General features: G+C 39.9%; 1 long non-coding RNA gene across 1 annotated transcript in view; it reads right to left on the bottom strand.

Annotated features, from left to right (window-relative positions):
• Window positions 1-401: 401 nt before the first annotated feature.
• The window catches only part of LOC120369271, a 61,699-nt gene continuing 41,889 nt past the window's right edge, over window positions 402-20,211 (bottom strand). Inside the window, exon 4 of the long non-coding RNA XR_005583024.1 lies at window positions 402-1,080. This is a non-coding gene — a long non-coding RNA (uncharacterized LOC120369271). The remainder of the gene's footprint in view (window positions 1,081-20,211) is intronic.

Genomic DNA, 20,211 nt, shown 5'->3' on the forward strand with positions numbered 1-20,211 from the left:
AACTTTGCAGTGTAGACATACCCTTAGATACCATATACCCATTAGGAGATTAGAAAAAGTTTGCCTTTAATCATTTGGCAAATTTTACATTGGGCCTTCCTGAAAAACTCATAAGTGTATATTTCTACATTTTGTGCACATGCAAAATGAGTGTTTATATGTGGTAACTGCAGTTTAATGGGGAAAGATGCATCTGGTGAAGTAACAGCAAATTTTGTGGGCATATTTAAGGATGCTAATTTAAAAATCTGTGCTATAACCATTTTCTAATTTCAGAACAGAGCACAGAGAACAGTAAAGCATCAAAACAAAAACACTTAAAAAAAGGAAACCAAAGAACACATCAGCTACACCTAATGAACATAAACAAGTCCATTATACATTTGTCATAGTAAAATTGTCCCCAATAATTTTCCAAGACTGAATGAAAGAGCACCTTGAAGCCATCACTTAGCAGCCAGTCAGGATTGGTTTATTATGTGAGGGAGGTCATGCTTAACTAACTTTGTAGAGATTTTTCTTTCCAGTGATATAGCTGCTACGGTAGACAAGGGAAGCATATTGTATACTTTGATTTTCTAAAAGCATCTGATATTTAGTTCCACACCAGAGATTATTGGCTAAGGTATGGAGTCATTAAGCTGGGGATAAGACTGCTTGTTTGATAGGAAATTGCCTCAGAATTACTTTTAGCAGCAGCTTTCTTGGTAAGAGATTAAAAGGAGTGTAATATCAGGTCAACCTAAGGACCTCTCCTGTTCGTAATATACAACCATGATTTAACCAAAAGGATTAGAAGTATGACAGAGGTGTAAAGTTATAAGGATACCAACATTCAAGATGTTTGCTATATATACAGTTTAGAACAACAACAAACACTGAATGGGAATCAGGATTTTAGGAGACAAGGCCTGCAAATGGCAAATGCAATTTAATGTCACAGATGAAACGCGAGATGTCTGGACCCCACAATATCTTCAGTAAGGGCATCATCCATGCATTGGAGGGAAGTAGGTAAGCCGAAAGATATTCTGTACCACTTTTCATCCAAGGATCTCAAAGCATTTTACAGAAGTAGGTCTGAAGAAACAGGCACAGAGAGGTTAAATATGATCAGAGAGTCAGTGGCAGGGTGGGAACTAGAATCAGTGGAGGCTTTTCAGGAAAGGCACTGACTGTTTGCCTTGAATTAAACATATTACGAACTTTTTCTGCTGCTGTCAAATAGATTCTAGTTCCGAGTTCACTCTTACGTGCCAGTTTCAGCTATGCACTGTCACATCTCATCAGCCTTGAGTAAACAGAATCTGAGTCCCTTGACTCTCAATCCCCTGCTCTCACTGTGGTTTTCTAAGAGTCTAAATATTAGAAATAAAAAGTAACACAACATTCCCTAGAAACAATTTGCATTTTATTCCACTGAAGGGTCATGAACATGGAGGGTTAATAAGAAGTTGTGGTTTACCATGCCTTGTCCCATTTTGGCTGACCGACCACCTTCTTTCTTTCTAACTAGATTTTCTCCAATTTCATAAATATATTTGATTACCTCCTAAATCCATTTGTATTATGTCTGAGTGGCTGCCAGTCGCTGTTCTTTCCTATTACTGTACCATACATGACAACTATTCAGCTTTTAAAGCAAAAAGAGTGCCTTTTTTCACTCTATGTATTCTATAAAAGTTTTGAGCATAATATTTCAATTGTCTAACTTCTACTCCTCACCTTAAGGGTGTTTTTATTAATTACCTTCAAATATTAGCACTTGGACTGTATCATTTAGAGAATGAACTTTCATCCTCTCTCTATCAGTGGCATGTAGAAATTAAACGAGAGAGCTGTGAAAGACTGTCATAAAATCCAAACAGGTAACATTTGGCTGGATTAGAGTTTGACTATAAATGTGAAGCTTGGCCCAACTTTGGACTAAAACAATCACAAAAATGACAAATGGCGCATCAGGCAAAGCTAGCGTATGTTTAAGCAAACCCATTCTTGAGTTTCCTGGTGGAATTTACAGTCTTTGTCAGAACCACCCAAAACAGCAGTTATACAAAATGTTGACATGAAAACAAGCAAACTTTAGCAGCTTTGGTTTAATTTCACTTTGAATTTACAGGTGTGAGCAAGCCTAGCTAAGCTACAGGTAGCTCCTGACAGACTATTACAAAACTCAGGGTATGTCTACAGCACACCACTGGTGGGCAGCGTGTGGGATACATGTGGCTACACACTGCAGTGAAAGGCAAGCTGCATCCACACACATGAAAGGCTCTTGCACGAGAGCGGTGGTAGGGAAAGAGTCTTTCTCCACTGCTGGAGCCTTTCGCTGTGGTGAGGGAAAGCTCTGGCATCTCACCGTGGTGGGGGAAGGCTTTGCAGCAGGACACTACATTGATATTTTTAGCTGTGTAGATGGGAGAGGTGCTGCTTGGGGTTGTACAGAGCCGTGTAGGGTACATACCCATAAGGTTCAGCCAAACCTTTACCAACCTAAGTAGTGACTCACCATCTACACTGCTATCTACACCCAAGCTGGGGCTGCATGTGCAGTGTCTGTACTCTATACACCACCATAAGGGGTATGCAACATAGATGTACACCCTTACAGATCTCAAGCTACTGTATTTTAGACAGATAATGTTAGTAGAATACTGAAATCAAAGAAAATATCTAGAGATACTGAATGTATCATAGCTAACATCTTCACATAAGCATCTACTACTACAAAACTGGAGTCCAGAGACATATCTGCTCTACTCAGTCACACACTTCTCCCTCAGTTCTACAAATGGCCCTTTTATAATTCCTAGAGATCTCCAAGAGTCTCTGACATTCCTCTGTTCCTGTGGATAACCCTAAATCAGCAAAAAGAACAGGAGTACTTGTGGCACCTTAGAGACTAACAAATTTATTTCAGCATGAGCTTTCGTGAGCTACAGCTCACTTCTTCGGATGCATAGACTGGAACACACAGACAGGAGACATTTAACACATACAGAGAACATGAAAAGGTATGATACTTCCACCTTTTCATGTTCTCTGTATGTGTTAAATATCTCCTGTCTGTGTGTTCCATTCTATGCATCTGAAGAAGTGAGCTGTAGCTCACGAAAGCTCATGCTGAAATAAATTTGTTAGTCTCTAAGGTGCCACAAGTACGCCTGTTCTTTTTGCGGATACAGACTAACATGGCTGCTACTCTGAAACCTAAATCAGCTGTAAGCAGTTACTAATTTATGGTTTTATCTACTGCCTTGTTTTGGGGCTATTCACTTTCCTACAAGGGTTTCTCAAACAAACAAAAAACCAAACCAAAGAAACAGTGAAGGCTTCAGGGGTTTATTTCCATAGGGTGACACCCAGTGTGTCCCGTTTCTGGCCTTTCCAGCTAGACAAGGATTTGATTGTACTCTTACATAATCGGTGGGAGAAAGAAGAGGAGAAGCTCTTCATAGCACTCCAGCTCATAAAAAATTATTATAAAGTGAAGAATGGTAAACATAACTCTGCTGCCTGAACCCATAAGAGCTCCCCTGAGAATGGGGTTCTTCCTTACTTTGAACATCTCCTGCAACACAACCCAAAGCTTTTTCCTGCATCCCAGTGGATTATTCAACCCTTATCTCAAGCCTGAAATTCAGAGTCAAACAGAGGGGTTACAAAGCAGCTGGTTGAGCCTCATGCTGTGTGGGACCACTGGATTTGGCAGAGTACACTAATTGATGGGTGGAATTTCTCTGCTGTGCTGAACTGTCTCTAATGAGTCTGCCAAGCAGGAAGGACCAGATCCTCGATAGTATTTGGGCACCTAACTCTTCCTGAAATCAACGGATGTTAGGCACCTAAATACTTTGCAGGATCTGGTCAAAGCTCCCATTCCATACAACACCTTCCCTAGTGACCTAGAGTCATGGTCCACCTAGCACTCCTGTGTATTTTATGAGCTTTGGTGCACCGCAACACTGAGCTGTATTAAATACACAGCTGGAAGTAGAAGATACTGTCACATTCCAGGTGGGATGAGACCATTTAGTGGTATTGGCTGGTAGAGTTTATGGTGCAAGAGCCATAGCTATTAAGTGACAGAGAGATGGAAATGAACAACTCAGATAAGCAAAGTGTTCCCAAGTGTCCCTCCTGCAGGAGGAGATGGGCAGGTGTATGTGTGGGGGAAATGTGGTGGCCCATTTTCATGCCCAAAAGATATATTGGGGATGGCTGAACTGAGCCAACTGGACCAACCATTCTGAACAAACTGCAAGAATAAGTGGCTAGAATGAGGCCACCAAGATGACCTTTCTTGGTCTGCTGCTCCAAGACAAAACCCACAGGAGGCATTTGAAGGATGGACACAGGATACCCAAGGGGTATATGCCTGTCAGAGGTGCCATATAGTGGTCTCTGGACCAACCCACAGACTGAGTGAAACTGAGCGGCCTTCAACCACTGGACACAGGGTAAAGACAAATCCATCAGTCATTTTGATTATGCTCTCTGACAGCTGGCTACCAGTGTATTTCTGTAGTGCCCGAAGTACTAGCAGCACAGCAAGGCACTGGAAAGGAGGGAGACGCTGAAACAGACTAAATATGGGAATGAAACAAGTGTGGGGAAGAGAAGATCTTGGGGATTTGGGGTTGAGGAGGAGGGTGTTTTTCACTCAAGCTACTGAGAGCAGCTCAGAATCTTGCTAGACAATTACTGCAATGCACGGGGCTGACATAGCAATGGACAGATTGGAAATACCAAGTTTCATATCGGGACCATGGAGGATCCCAGTCCACCACTAAGCAGAGGTCAGCAAACAACTGCAACAGATAGTGGAAAGAGGTATCATGTAGCCCTCCATGAGCCCATGACTGTACCCACAGTCTCAATAAGGAAGAAATATGGAGGGACACAGATGCGTGTGGACAATCAATGGCTGGATGACATTACAGTGAGAGATCTCTCATTCCTAAGACTGAGGAGATTCCAGAATTGCTGGAGGAGGCCTGTTGGTTCTCCAGCCTGGACAGTGCCTACTGACGAGTAGAAGTTCCTCCAAACCATGGATAGAATACTGCATTCACCATCTGACAGGGCCTCTGAGTATAACATAATGCCTTTGGACACTAATGTTCCTGAAACGTTCCAAAGGATCTTTACAGAGCACTTCTTGCTTGGCAACCATAGGTGCTCTGGGGGAAAAATGAGCCATCCAGAGAACTGTCCTCTATAATGGGTATCTATGCCTGTCACTGATGGGTAAGAGTGCATTCTCATGATAGCTGATTCATCACAGATCACTTCAGTAATATTCTTGCTACTACAATATTGTATTGACTCATTACATCAGCCTCTCTGGTTCCTGAGGTTTCCTTTTATTCATTATGGAAAAGGAATGAACTAATAATTACATGTGCTAGAAATGGCTGAAAGTAGCATGGCTAATAACTAACCCCTCATTACTGAATTACAAAGGACTAAATTTCATAGGGCTGTTCAAGATTTACCAGGCCTGGCATCAACAATTTTTTAAAATGGGCCTCATCTTGAAAGAAGAAAATAAAATAAAAAGAAATGATTACGACTCCACTGTTCTTTTTAAACAGAAGGGATATTGCTTTGAATTTCACTAAAAATCCTTAGTCTTTCTCCCACAATTTAAATTGGCGGTACATGAGATGATACATTGAGAGCTTGATATTTTCCAGTGTCAGTAGAACTAGCAAGAATCTAAGAGGAAGATACAGATGAGAATTGTGCAGACTGTAGAATTCAGATCCCTCCTAGAAACAATAGTGCTTGAATTAAAACCAAAGTCCACCGTTGTAATTAACATTTATTAGAAACAAAGCTAATGGACCAGACCCTTACCCAACGTAGATTGGTGTAGCTCCTTTGGTGCTGTGTCATAGTTGAGTATGTGACCCAAATTATTCTGTAATGTATACCAAAATTGCCATACTGGCTCAGACTCATGGTCCATCTACTTCAGTATCCTGCTTCCAACAAGGGCCAGCAGCAGATGCTTCAGCTGAAGATACATTATCCCATGAAGGTCTCATCCTAATTCCTAATAGTCAGAGACTGTTTTAAACCTTGAAGCATGAGGTTAATCCCCAGTCTATTTTGTTTAGATACAGAAGTGGTTCTGTGTCTAATTAATTTGTTAGGACAATATGAGACTAGAGGAAATATTACCTGTGCAAAGCAAGTAAACACTTTCTCCGAGGAGAATGGAAGTCTCATCATTAGAGTCAATAAGCAAGACCAACGACTGTGTTACACTGCTTTTATATCAGTGTAATTTTAGAATTAAAACCAGGACCTGGAACTTTCCCCATTTGACCTTATCCATTATCAAACCCACCTTTTTTATTAGACATGAATACAATTGGGTAGAATATGGGAGTAAGAAGAACTTGAAAACATGATGGCTTGTTATTTCTGAAGCTTGGCAAAGAGACAGTATGATATCAGAGGGAAGGTACTTTTTGACAATTAAATTTATTGACCATTTTCACCAAGAGAAAAATCTGTGGACAAAATGGATTATACAATTTTACAAAACCTCTTTAAACTGAAATACTCTGAGGGAAAGCTACATAGTTAATGGAAATTTCAGGTCACACAGTCTTGGAAACATGATCATGCAAGTACTCTGCCCAGACTGGCCTATCAAATTTTGGGATTAAAGGGAAAAAAAAAAGTTAGCAATGCTCAAAATAATGGATTTCCATTGAGGAAAATACAGCTGAGAGTTCCACAAACATCAGCTTTGCATCTGGATCCAGCTCTGGAAGAGTTTACTATGTTCCCCTGCCTCAAATGATTCTCCTTCTGTCACAATGGGTTTATGGAACGGCATGCCACTATATTTTGAAGTCTTGATTAAATGACTTCTTATGTATCAATTTCTGGTGGTCATTTCTCATGCAACACACACATTTGTTTTCATATATACACATAACGGACTAAAGTTTAATGAAAAAAAATCACAGGTGCTTTTCACCTAAGTATCCATGTGGGAACTTGGCAGATGGGTATGTGAAAGCTGAGTTGTTTAGGCTTCAAGGACGCTGGCCTTGGGCTGGTTCTCATCTGCCAGCAGACAGTAAACAGGATAATAAATCAGAAAGTTGTACAGGATGATAATTACCCTATGAAGTTGTAGCTGTGCCTGTGTGTATTTTATTAACCAATTAGCAATTGCTTGATTTGCCTGCCATAATTGTATATAAGAGCATGCTGGAGAGAAATAAATGACTTTGCTACCAATCACATTGATTGTTGGGCTCTGTCTGTGCCCGCCTGAGAGGCACTGCGACGCAACATACCCACATCAGTGTTGAAGGAGGCAAGCCAAAACAGCTAGACATGTCACAATGCATTCAATGTACTGCTCTCTTGAATCATGTAGTCATGCAAGTAGATCACAAAATATACTAGCATGCCAGAGAGTGAAAGCCTGATCCAAAGTCCACTGAACTCAATAGGAATCTTTCCATTAACATAAATGGGCTTTGAAACAGGCTGTAAGTCCACTGTACTCCACTGACTTTCAGTAAAGTCATGGGTCACGATACCATTTAATGTGTTATAATACATGGCGACCAGGATATTGTCTCGTTTAATGACGATCGTCTATTTTCTCATGTGGTACAATTACGCTCTAGTTTGCTCTTTGGAATTTCTTCAAATCAGGCTGTTGTATGTAGACTTTCCAGTTTTTCCTTAATTCATGCTGGTGAGCCACCATATTTCCATTTATTTAACATTAGAGAGATCCCTTATAAGCCCGAGAGGTGACTAAATAAGGTTTAGAGGGGGGAAAAGTGAGTTGTACCAGTGTAATTTATTAGCTTTCCCCACACACAGTTTCTTAGATCATTTTTCTTGGCTCCCAAGTTGTTTTCAAAACTAACTCATCCCATAGTATTTTAGGTATATTTCTCAAAGTGAAACAAAGCTGTTGATTGCATCTCTTGAGGCAAACTTTCCATTCAATTCTCCATAACTTTGGAAACAGCTCATTTTAAAAGCACTCAGAACATTAAGTATCACAACACCTAGCTACTTTTATTACTACTATAATACATTTGCATTTTTTAAAGGATGCACAGAAGGCACATGTACTAAATTTATTAAAATATTGGGGTTTGGTCACACTGCTTTGAGAAGGTGCCCTGAATTTATTGTACTGTCTTGGTGGGAGGGATAGGATCCAGTCACCACTTTCCAAACTGAAGACTCAAAGAAAGTAAACATGAACTCCATCACTCTATAGCAGCACTCAATATTTAGAACAAGAATTTGAATTAAAAGCCTAACAGCCAGACCTACATGGAAGACACTAGCTTACTTCACTTTTTCTTTAAAAACAAAATTATTTTAAGTTTTTAAATCAGTAGACAGTGTGTGAGAGTAAGAGTGTTGGACTGAGACCAAATTTGACTCCAGATCCAAATTAGATTGGGACTAGAGTTTAAATTCAGGTTCAATGACACTGAAATCTTACAAGCTGTTCTCACATGCTTTTGGCCCACCAGGCAGACATTTCGTAAGATCAATGTGGCAAAACTTTTGACAAAAATCAGCTGGACAGAGTCTTAACAGAATCTGGAAAAGAGACCTCTTCTGTTCTGGTTTTGGCTCTGACCAGGAGGTCAAAGTTTTAGGGTTGGATTTGGAGACGAAGATTTGAGTCTGTCTTGCCAACCCACTGGTGAAGTTAAGTGTGATGGGGCAGTCAATACAAGGTTTGCATTCTCTGGAGTCTAAAAACACACATTTATTGATAACAATGAGCTGTTCCAGTCATTTGTCTCCATACACCAAAGCCAGAAGAAACCGACTCTATACAAACAAAAACATGAAGAGCTAGCTTGCACCTGTTTGTCCCAGTCCTTCCTTGGGTGGTTGTGCAGCCAAGGGTTAGGGTTGGGGGGCGGGAATAGGGAGTACTGGAGATATTCTGCCTCTCCTATCCTCTCCCTTGAATCCCTGACCTGTACTGGCTGGTTCCCCTCCAGGAAAAGGGAAAGGAAAGCAGACACCCTCCTGTGTCTGAGCACCAACTTCGTTTTAACTTTAGAAGAACGGTTATAATGTGATAATTTATTTGCTACACAGAATTCCTCATGGAAACACAGAGTTTTCCAGTCAAAGGAAGGTCCTGCCCCACCCTCCTCACTCCCCACATGACTCTTTATGATATATCCATACCTTTAGGACTTGAACCTGTTATCACTAAAGTCAGTGTCAAAATTCCCTGCAAGGAGGTGGAGTTCCCACCCTACTTTCAACAGAGTATATGTTCACCATGACTTGTCCATCCTTACTCTATTCCTCAGGTTTGGCTTTGTTGTTTACTGATATTAAACACCACCATACACACCAGCCTAAGCCTTCCCCTCAAATGTCATTGCTCTTAAGTTTTTCCCTCTATCTCAGCCCCAAGTCCTCTCTGCTTCTGAGTGGGACCCATCAATCATGTTTAGTTCTTGGTTAGCATTAGAGATCACCTGTTGGCATGACTAAGCTAAGCTACTTCTGAATCTCTGTGTAGACTTAATGCACCTGACTCAGAATAGGCATGCAGAATGCTCCTGCTGAGTCAATCAGGGCCCTATAATCTGCCACCCTGTTATATCCTCTGTGGCTTCCATGGCAAGATCAGAAGTTAGGGTGAAATGGGAACAGGTGGAGTGTTGCATTGACATTTATCCCCAACATCACCTGATTATTAGGTAATAATGTCTGCTTCATCCATTCAAATGACAAAAAAAAAATAGTGTAGTCTCTGCATTTGGAAATGAAGAACAAACATTGCTACAGATAGTCTCACAGTGTTGAGCTTCTTAGTAATTGCTAGTGCACATACTGACAGTGTTATGATTCATTTCAGATTGCTTGGTTAAAGCAGGTCATTTATTGGCAGAGGGCAGAAAAAGCAATTTCTTAACATCCCACCATATGGAAAGCAGTCAGGAATAAAATAATGAGGCAACATCTCTCTACAGTAAATTCTGTTGCAAACAACTGCAGAGCACCCATTTACGGGTCAGGCAAGGCTACTAGAATGATGAATTTCAGCGGATGATGGTTTGTCCAAAAGATTCAGCCTATTTTCCCTTGGCAAATCCTCTTAGACTATTTATTTTGAAAACGGTCAGGTCAACTTTTTAAAGAGTGGCCAGTTAGTTTGGATGCTCAATTTGAGAAATGTTAAATCATTTTCAGATGGTGGGACTTCAGCACTGTCTGAAAAATCAGGCCCCTTCAGGGTGTGTCAAGATGGGCACCCCAAAACTAAGTCATCCCAAATCTCTAGTTACTCTTGAAAATGTATGCCCTAACTGCAAGGGAGGAGACTACAGGAAGTGCTGTCAATAGACCTTCTTCTGGTCCACTGAAGTCAATGGAAGTTTTACCATTGACTCTAACAAGAGCTAGATCAAGTGCTAATTGGACAATTTAAAGGTGACTGTTTAATTTAAGTAATCAGGAGCAATCTTCATTTACACTAAGACCCCTTTACATCATTCTGCTAGTGCAAAGGGTCTTATAGTAGGTGATATGCATGTAATTGAGTTAAAGGCCACTTTATACTGCCAGAGTAATGTAAAGGGGCTTTAGTGTAAATAAGAAACAGGCCCCAAGTGTGGCGGTGGTGGTGGTGGCGGCGGCGGAGGGAGATAGAGGAATTTAATTAGGCCTGGCCTGACTTCATGTTGTGTACTCATGCAAATCCATCCTTATTTAAATTCCTCTAATTTTTCATAATTGGGGCAGTAAATGAGCACTAGGTTATACTGTTCAAAAGCGATGGAAGTAATTAAGCTTCAGTTAATAAAATCATCAAGGAGAGGGAAGCATTAATGACTGCTGCTCCTTTTCTGTGAGGGAAGGAGAATGCGCCCGTACATTGGTGCTCAAGTACCACTGTGATGAGTGCAATATAAAAATAAGTGCTAAGATAAGTAGTAGACCACAGATTGAAAACCTCAGACTTAAGACCCCAAGCTACAATAATATTCACTTAAAACCACTAGGAAATGGTAGCGTGTCTGGCTGGTGAGGGCAGAAACATTTAAAAGAATTTTCCATCATCCAAGATGGAAAGGGTGTACATTAAATTATTTTCAAACGTAGAGCTGGTTGAATACTGGCCAGCAGTGTTTGAGAACATATTCGAATTCTTAATGACTGTTCTTTTTGGTCATGCTTGTGCCCCTCTTTATTCTATATTTACAAATGGTTTAGGAATGGTTAATATTTATACAAACACTTTGTTTGTACATGAACAAATATATTCATTTTTACCTACTTAGGAGAATAAGATGGAGAAGATCTTATTGCCCTTACACAAATCCATGGTACGCCCACATCTTGAATACTGCATACAAATGTGGTCTCCTCATCTCAGAAAAGATATACTGGCATTAGACAAGATTCAGAGAAGGGCAACTAAAATGATTAGGGGTTTGGAACAGGTCCCATATGAGGAGAGATTAAAGAGGCTAGGACTCTTCAGCTTGGAAAAGAGGAGACTAACGGGGGATATGACAGAGGTATATAAAATCGTGAGTGGTGTGGAGAAAGCGAATAAGGAAAAGTTATTTACTTGTTCCCATAACATAAGAACTAGGGGCCACCAAGTGAAATTAATGGGCAGCAGGTTTAAAACAAATAAAAGGAAGTTCTTCTTCACACAGCGCACAGTCAACCTGTGGAACTCCTTGTGTAAGGAGGTTGTGAAGGCTAGGACTATAACAGGGTTTAAAAGAGAACTAGATAAATTCATGGAGGTTAAGTCCATTAATGACTATTAGCCAGGATGGGTAAGGAATGGTGTCCCTAGCCTCTGTTTGTCAGAGGGTGGAGATGGATGTTATGTTATGTTTTTATGTACTTCAAGCTTGTCAGCTCTTTGTGGACAGGGGCTGCCTTTTTGTTCTGTATTTGTACAGCACCTAACACAATGGGGTCCTGGTCCATGACTGAGGATCCTAGGCAGCACCTTGGTACAAGTGATAATGCTATTAATGAACACGAGTGTTCACTATTGACCTTTTGCTTTTCATTGTCACTAAGACAGTTGTCATTCTCCTATTTAAAAAAAAAGTTTGCCATCCAGTCAGGAAGTAGAAATAATACCATGTGACTCAAGTGATATATCAGCAAGATAATAATTCAGAATTAAAGTGAGACTAGATATGATGGAAAATGCAGAACCAGCACATTAAGAAAAGGATTATTTTCTTCATTGCAGTGATGGAATCCCTTCAATGCCACAAAAACTGTACTATCAATCTCTTTATGTAGATATTAACAGGTTCTCAGGTACCCTTCTATGAGGATAGTGCAAGAACCCAAACAGAACTGAATTCAAACCCCAGTAGTAGCAAAATATTTCTTTTTTATATTATCTAGAGGTTGTGTGGCTCTATGGCCTATTTATTATTTCAGTTAGAGATGATGGATGACAGTAATGGATATTTACATTTATGCCAAAGACACTGGGCATCTGATGGAAAACAGAAAATGATTATAACTAAAATGGTCAACTGGCCTAATGGTCAATGAGAAGGTTAACGAAAAAAGAAAAAGCAAAAATTCAGACCTACTTCCAAGCTTAGGAGTAAAATGCAGCTCTCTTCCATTGGACATTAACTGCAAAGGAAACCAACATGCAAAAAGCCCAATGCAGAAGGATGCCATACATCTTCTTTAGTTTGACTACAAGAGTCATGGACCATCGATGAAGAAGGAGCTCTCTCTTGTCCTTTCAGGATTATACAGTGAGATGGCTAGCAGCTCCACCTTTACTGACTGCAGTTGCAATACTGGGATATAGTTCCCTCAGATACCACTAAGGCCTACAGGAGCACAAAATGGATAACAGACTGCCAGTGGAGGTGCGTGAAGACCTTTGAGAAGTCTTTTTGCCAAGTAGCACTGAAATGGTTCCCAGATAAAGTACATAACAAGCCAAACCCCCTGCAACGGCCACGAAGGCATGCACCATTGTGGCTAAGTCCATGTCTGAAATAGAGAGCTCAATGTTTAATATTTTTTAAAAGTAACACAGCCACCATTTGACCAGTTAAAACCTGGACTTCAGCCCATGGTGAAAAATGGCCTGTAACATTTTGCAATATATCAACTTTCCCTAGACATGCCCCATTAATCAACAAGAATTGATTAACAAGTGAGATCCTCCAACTTTTTTCTCCCACCAGTAAGACCTCCTTGTCTGGGTTCACCTTTAACCCACTTTTTCACACACACACAGAGCTATCCGATGCACAACCCTACATTTTATCAACAGTTCAAAGCATTTAAAAACTAAATGATGAAGCTAAATATAAAACAAGCAAACAAACATTTGTTGCAGAGAACGAGTGGTACCTGAATTATGAGAAGAGGCTTTAAATGATTTTGAAAAAAAAAAGAGAAAAGCTTTTATAAAAATTAAATGTTGATATTTATGCTCCTAATATGTTGAAGAAACATCAATACATTTGGCATAGATGTGACCATTAAGAAAATGCACTAAGACCGTGACATACATCAATGTTCTGTGTGATAAATGTCAATAATAAATTCTCTGTATTTCTGGCCAAATGGCTTGGCACATGTTGCACGGCTAGTGCATCAGGCATGCTATTTTCTCTTGCATGGTATAAGAGATCAAGCTCAGAGGCCAATGGCCAGATTCTGATGTCAATTCCAGAAGCATATGATGGAATAACTCTGCGGACTGCAGAGTTACTCTGGATATGCATCAGAATGCTTGAGATCAATATCTGTCCTTACAAGTGCATCAAGGGATGATTTTCCTTCAGTTGACGTGCAAAGCAAAAGGGGTCATGCTAGGAGCAACTGTCTCCTGAGGGAAGGCAAGAGCAAAAAAAACCAAACAATGGGGAAGCGTTCAATCTTGTAGCATTAAGGCGGCACATCAATTTGCTTAGCACTAGTTGTCACAGTGTACGAGCTGGCACTGGTGCCATTGCTTATCCAAACAGATGCAGCCTTATTTTTCACAAAATAAGGATTCTCACAGCACCATGGACCCCATTCTGTATTCTGAGAAATCTATTATTTCTATGAAAAGAAATATCTATCTAAGGTATGTTGGATAAAAGTAATGGCTCAGGTTCCAGGATTCCTCTCTCACTGGTATTAAGCAATGATGGTCTGTCCAATGATGATGTCTCTGAATAGCTAAGAGTCAAAGCCTGTTCTTTAACAACTTGGGATCGGGAATTAAAAATCAGGTTTAATATGGAACGCAGGAAGTTCATTTGCTGGATTGGTTGGGGGAGGCTGTCTAATTTACAGTGGGACACACACTTCATCCTGCCCCTGTGTGTGCAGAAAGACCCAATAGACAATGGTGGATTCATTGGCTGAACGCTGTACAAAGAGCAGATACAAAAGGACATTGTGAGGGAGCTGTGGGGATGGACCTTCTGTGATTGTACACATGCCATATACCCAGAACAAACCTTGATGGGCACAGACTCAGATTTACATTTTGGTTTAGACTCTCTGTGACCTTAATGAATTGGACCTCAGATACCTCTCTGAACTCCTGGGTCCCATTGTGCCCTCCTGGCCCCTGGAGTAGAAGGGGGTGAGATGGATGGAGTGGTATATTCTATGCAGGGCTGTGGACTGGCTCTGGAAGGAAGGACTGGAGGAAGACCATGACATTGACCTCTTTTAGAGCAGGTTTAAAAACCTTTTTATTTATAGAGGTTTTTAGCCTGCCTCATTGGTTTTAATCTGTGGCTTTATGCTATATTCATTCATTTATTTTTCTAACGACTGGACTCATTTTACCTGTATTTGTTTTATTGCAGAGCACCCAGGATGGTTTAGCAGATATGTAAATTGTTGGAACAAATAAAATGACATTTTGATTTTGCTCATTATAACAAAAGGGAACATTTGCAAAATTCAGATCCAGATGTGCATTTGGATTCAACCAACCCTTCAAATTTGTATATTGTATATAGCCTCTGGGTTTGATTCAGGGCTCTGATTATTACTGTTATTAATTATATACTATTATTTAAACCACAGACACAGTAATGAAATATTTAATTTGCCATGCATTGTGTTTTAAAATATTGAGAGAAATTAATGTTTTAAAAGCAGCGACTGAATTTAATTTTGTTAATTTCAGACCACATCTCCAAATTATCAGAGTCATTTTGAACTCTCATTCTGTACTCCAAGGTGCTTACTGACCTTCTCAGCGTACTGTCATCTGCAGATTTTATAAGTATGCTCTCCACCCCATTATTCAAGTCATTAATACAAATATTGACTAGTAGCAGAGCCAGGACACAGAACTCAGGGATCCCACTAGACAAGTCCTACTAGTTTGATAGTAAACCACTGACAACTACTCTGAGTACATTTTTTTTTCCAATGAGTTGTGCACCCACTTAGTAATTTCATCAAAACTACATTTGCCTAGATTGGTTATGAGCAGGGGAGGCTCTATGTAATTTGCTTACAAATTGATTGTTGAATAATTTGTTCCTGGTATCAAAGGTAGGCTGACTGGTCCATAGTTCCCTGAGTCCTATTTATTCCTCTTTTAAAATATAAGTATTCACTTGCCCTTCTCCAGTTCTCTGGGATCTCACCCACCCTCCATGAGCTCTCAAAGATCATTGCTAATGGTGCTGAGATTTGCTTCAGCTAGTTCCTTGACTTGAAAAAGGGGAATAGCACAAAAATGAGGAAGCTAGTTAAATGGCAATTAAAAGGAACAGTCACAAGGGTGAAATGCCTGCAAACTATTGAATACCGTAATAGAGGTTCAAACTAAATATATATCCCTAAGAACCAAAAAAGCCACCATGATAACCAGCAAACTACATTATTAAAAAAAAATAAAAAAAGAAAACGGAGTCTGTTAGAGGCAAAAGGCATCCTTTAGAAATTGGAAATCAAATCCTACTGAGGAAAATCGAAAAGAGCATAAACCCTGGTAAGTCAAATGTAAAAGCAGGGATTTGAAGCTTGGCTCTGCTCCAGCTCCAGGCAAAAATCTGCAGCTCCACTGCTCCGGAGCTGCTCCGCGCTCCAGCTCCAAAGCCCTGTGTAAAAATGTAATTAGGTAGACTAAAAAAGAGTTTGAAGAGCAACTAGCAAAACAAAAAAAAATTGCTGTTAGTTTTTGTGTAAGTACATCAGAAGCAGACAGCTTGTCAATCAGTGGGGTCATGGATGACCGGGGTGTTAAAGGAGCACTCAAAAGACAAGGCCATTGCAGAGAAGCTAAACAAATTCTTTGCATTGGTCTTCACTGCAGAGGTTCTGAGGGAGGTTCCCACATGTGAGTCATACTTTTTAGTTGACAAACCTAAGGAACTGTCCCAGATTGAAGGGAAAATAAAGGAGGTTTTGGAACAAATTGATAAACAATAGTGAGTCACCAGGACCAGATGGTATTCGCTCAAAAGTTCTGAAAGAATTCCAGATATGAAATTGCAGAACTACTAACTGTGGTATGTAACCTATTGCTTAAATCAGCATCTGTATCAGAAGACTGGCGGATAGTTAATGTAAAACCAATCTTTAAAAAAAAAAGTCTACAGAGGCGATCCTTGCAATTATAGGATAAGCCTACCTTCAGTACCAAGCCAATTGGTTGAAACTATAGTAAAAACAACAGAATTATCAAACACATAAACAAGCATGATATGTTGGGCAAGAGTCAACACAGCTTTTGTGAAGGGAAATCATGCCTTATCAATCTATTAGAATTTTTGAGAGTGTTAACAAGCATGGAGACAAGAGTGATCCAGTTGAGAGAGTGCACTTGAATTTTCAGAAAGCCTTTGACAAGGTCCCACACCAAAGGCTCTTAAGCACAGTAAGCAGTGATGGAATAAGAGGGAAAGTGCTCTCATGAATCAGTAACTGATTATAAGATAGGAAGCAAAGGGTAGGAATAAATGGTCAGTTTTCTCAATAGAAAGAAAAATAGCTCGGTTCCCAAATGATCAGTGCTGGGACCTGTGCTGCTGTTCAACATATGCAAAAATGATCTGGAAAAGGGGTGAACAGTGAGATGGCAAAGTCTGCAGGTGATACAAAATTACTCAAGATAATTAAGTCCAAAGCAGACAGTGAAGACTAACAAAGGGGTCTCACAAAGTGTTGTATCAACCAGGCAAGGTACTAACAAACTTCAACAGGACTTTATTTTTAAAGTGGAAACCTCTTTACTAAGCGGCTGCTGCACCCTCTGTAACTCACTCTGCCTCCTCAACTCCTCCTTCCTGTTTCCTGTCCTTTTAGACTCCAACAGCCAGTGCTCCCAGTTCTAATAATCACAAGCAACATCTAAACACTACACAAAGCTGGATTACAGGGCCACAAAATGGCAGATGAAATTCAATATTGATTAGTGCAAAATAATGTACAATGGAAAACATAATCCTAATTGTACATACAAAATGTTGGGGTCTAAATTAACTATTACTACTCATGAAAGAGATCTTGGAGTCATCATGGGTAGTTCTCTGAAAACATCTGATCAGTGTACAGTGGCAGCCAAAAAAAAAGCTAACAGAGTGTTAAGAACTATTAGGAGAGAGAAAAATAAGACAGTGTGACACAGAGGCCCAATGGTGGTTCATTACTCATGTCAGCAACTCTTGCCAGGCATGGCATACTACACTTAACACACAGTTGTCATGATATCTACCCAAAAGGTATAATGTAATATATCATTGGAAAACTAACAACACACTAATTGTTAATATTGTTGCATATAGGTTGTGTAATTCAGCAGTATCTATGGAGTTAGTGGGTTGGGATCCATATCCAAAATTTGGAGATGTTTAGATCTCGTGCTTTTGTTCCACTTGTATCTCTAATCATTACATATGGGACAGAGCACTGAACTGGAACCCAGGAGACCTGGGTTCTATTTGTGGCTCAGATACTGGCCTGGTGGGTGACCTTAGGAAGGTAACTATTTTGTGCCTCAGTTTCCCTGTTAAAGGGGTATAATGCTACTGACCTTTTAAAAGCACTCTGAAGCCTATGGATGAAAAGAACTATGTAAGAGCTAAGTATTATTATTCTTATTATACACATTTGAAAGCAAGCATGCGTTGTGCATTATGAATCAGTTGTTTCAAGATACCTTTCCTTAAAAGTCCCCAAAGCGCACAACCCCCTGTTAAAAAAAAAATCCAAAATTCTCATATAGGGCCAGAATTTGTTTAACGTGTCACTGGAGTAAATCTCTAGTAACTCCATTAACTTTAGTGGAGTTACTCTGAATTCACTTCCGTGTAATAGATCAAAATTTGGTCCTGCACATTAAGTACTGTAAATGGTACCTGTTTTGAAGAGTCCTTCAATAAATTTCTATTAATATATTGAGATATACCTATCTTATAGAACTGGAAGGGACCCCAAAGGGTCATCGAGTCCAGCCCCCTGCCTTCACTAGCAGGACCAAGTACTGATTTTGCCCCAGATCCCTAAGTGGCCCCCTCAAGGATTGAACTCTCAACCCTGGATTTAAGTAGGCCAATGCTCAAACCACTGAGCTATCTCCAAATATTTATCTCAAATATTACAAAAGTAGTCAGATAAATAGTAAGGGAATCTGAGGAATGCGATTATAGACTTTAAAAATAGCAATAGAAATTATATATATAAAAACACCATAATATAAAGACTATTAGAGTTACAGCTAAGAGTTTGACTTTTCAGAATCTCCTTGCTTTGAGTCTGAAGCTCTGTTCTGACTGTCCTTGTCTCTGCCTAATCATCGCAGCACATATGGTATGTAAAAATCACCCACTGCTTGGGGATCCCTACCATCTAGGCCCAACAGGGGAGCAAAGGACAATGTCAGAACAGATATTTAGCTTTAAATTTTGTAATGCTGTTCTTCTGTGAGTTTAAGTCTGAAAATCCATTCTTCTACCCCATCTGCAATTCACCACATTGCACCTATTCCTATGTATTTCAGGGGGCTTCAAACAGTGGGTGATCTTACAGACCATATGTGCTGCAATCCCTAGACACACTGAGGCACATTAAGGATGGAGCATCAGATGGAATTTGCAGTCTGAACTCAGTCATCTTATTTTTGTAGGTTGAGGCTAGACCCAAAATGTTACTTTTGTGTTGCTTTAGGAGGGTTTTTACACAGATGGCACAGAGTTAATCAATCAGGAGCTTACGTGCAATTTCTCAAAATGACTTTACGAAACAGTTGAGACGACAACAACCCACCAAAGTATCAGGGTTGAAAACAAACCTCAATGGGTTTCTATTCTACTCCATTTTAGATCACTGGGAATGTAACCTATATAAAAGGACTGCTGAATCAGGTTATTGTTGAAAAAGTCACTTCCATGGAATAGCTCAGGTGCAAACTGCAAAATAAAAATTGAGGAATTTTGTCAAGTTTGGAACATTTCCATCTCCCAAATTGACACAGCAGTGCAGGATACCTAGTATATAGTATTCACTTATTGTGAGGTTGTATCCTGGCACATATGATTGACCAAGGGTACAAAGTGCCTGTGGCTTTGTACTAACCAATTTGAAGGAATGAGTATTTCTGTGAAGCCTTGTCCAATTATAGAACCAATCTGTAATCAAACAGCTTCAGATACTTTCCATAAACTTTAGAGAAGTCCCTAAATTGTGCCAGCCTCTCTGAACTGACTGCAGCTTGAATATTTTGATTAGTCTAATCCGATCATTGTATCGTCTCTTAAAAAAAAAAGATTAAAATGGGCTAATCAACTTTGGAGATAGATAAATATCTGTTCCAAGTCTAAGAGTAGAATCTTAATACATGCGTGTACATGCACACTTCTGATGGGGGAAAAATAAAAATTCTAGTAACAAGTTACATTTACAAGATCAGCAGGGCACTATTGTTACCAGTTATATTACCATAAATGTACTAGGAACTGTACAGACCTACAGCTAGTCACAGTCCTTGCCCCACAGAGTTAAAACACGTTGTGGGTGAAATCCTGGTCCTATTGATGTCAACGGCAAAGCTTTTCAGTGGGGCAAATTCTGCCACCCTTACTCGTATGAACATCTTGCTGCACCAGTAATCCCCTTGATTTCTATGGAACTCTGCTCAAGGGTGGCAGAATTTGGTCCCATTAGATTACCAGTAGTTAAGAACATATTTAAAATAGCAGT

The sequence above is a fragment of the Mauremys reevesii genome, linkage group 7 (genome assembly GCF_016161935.1).
Source record: "Mauremys reevesii isolate NIE-2019 linkage group 7, ASM1616193v1, whole genome shotgun sequence".
NCBI lineage: Eukaryota > Metazoa > Chordata > Testudines > Geoemydidae > Mauremys > Mauremys reevesii.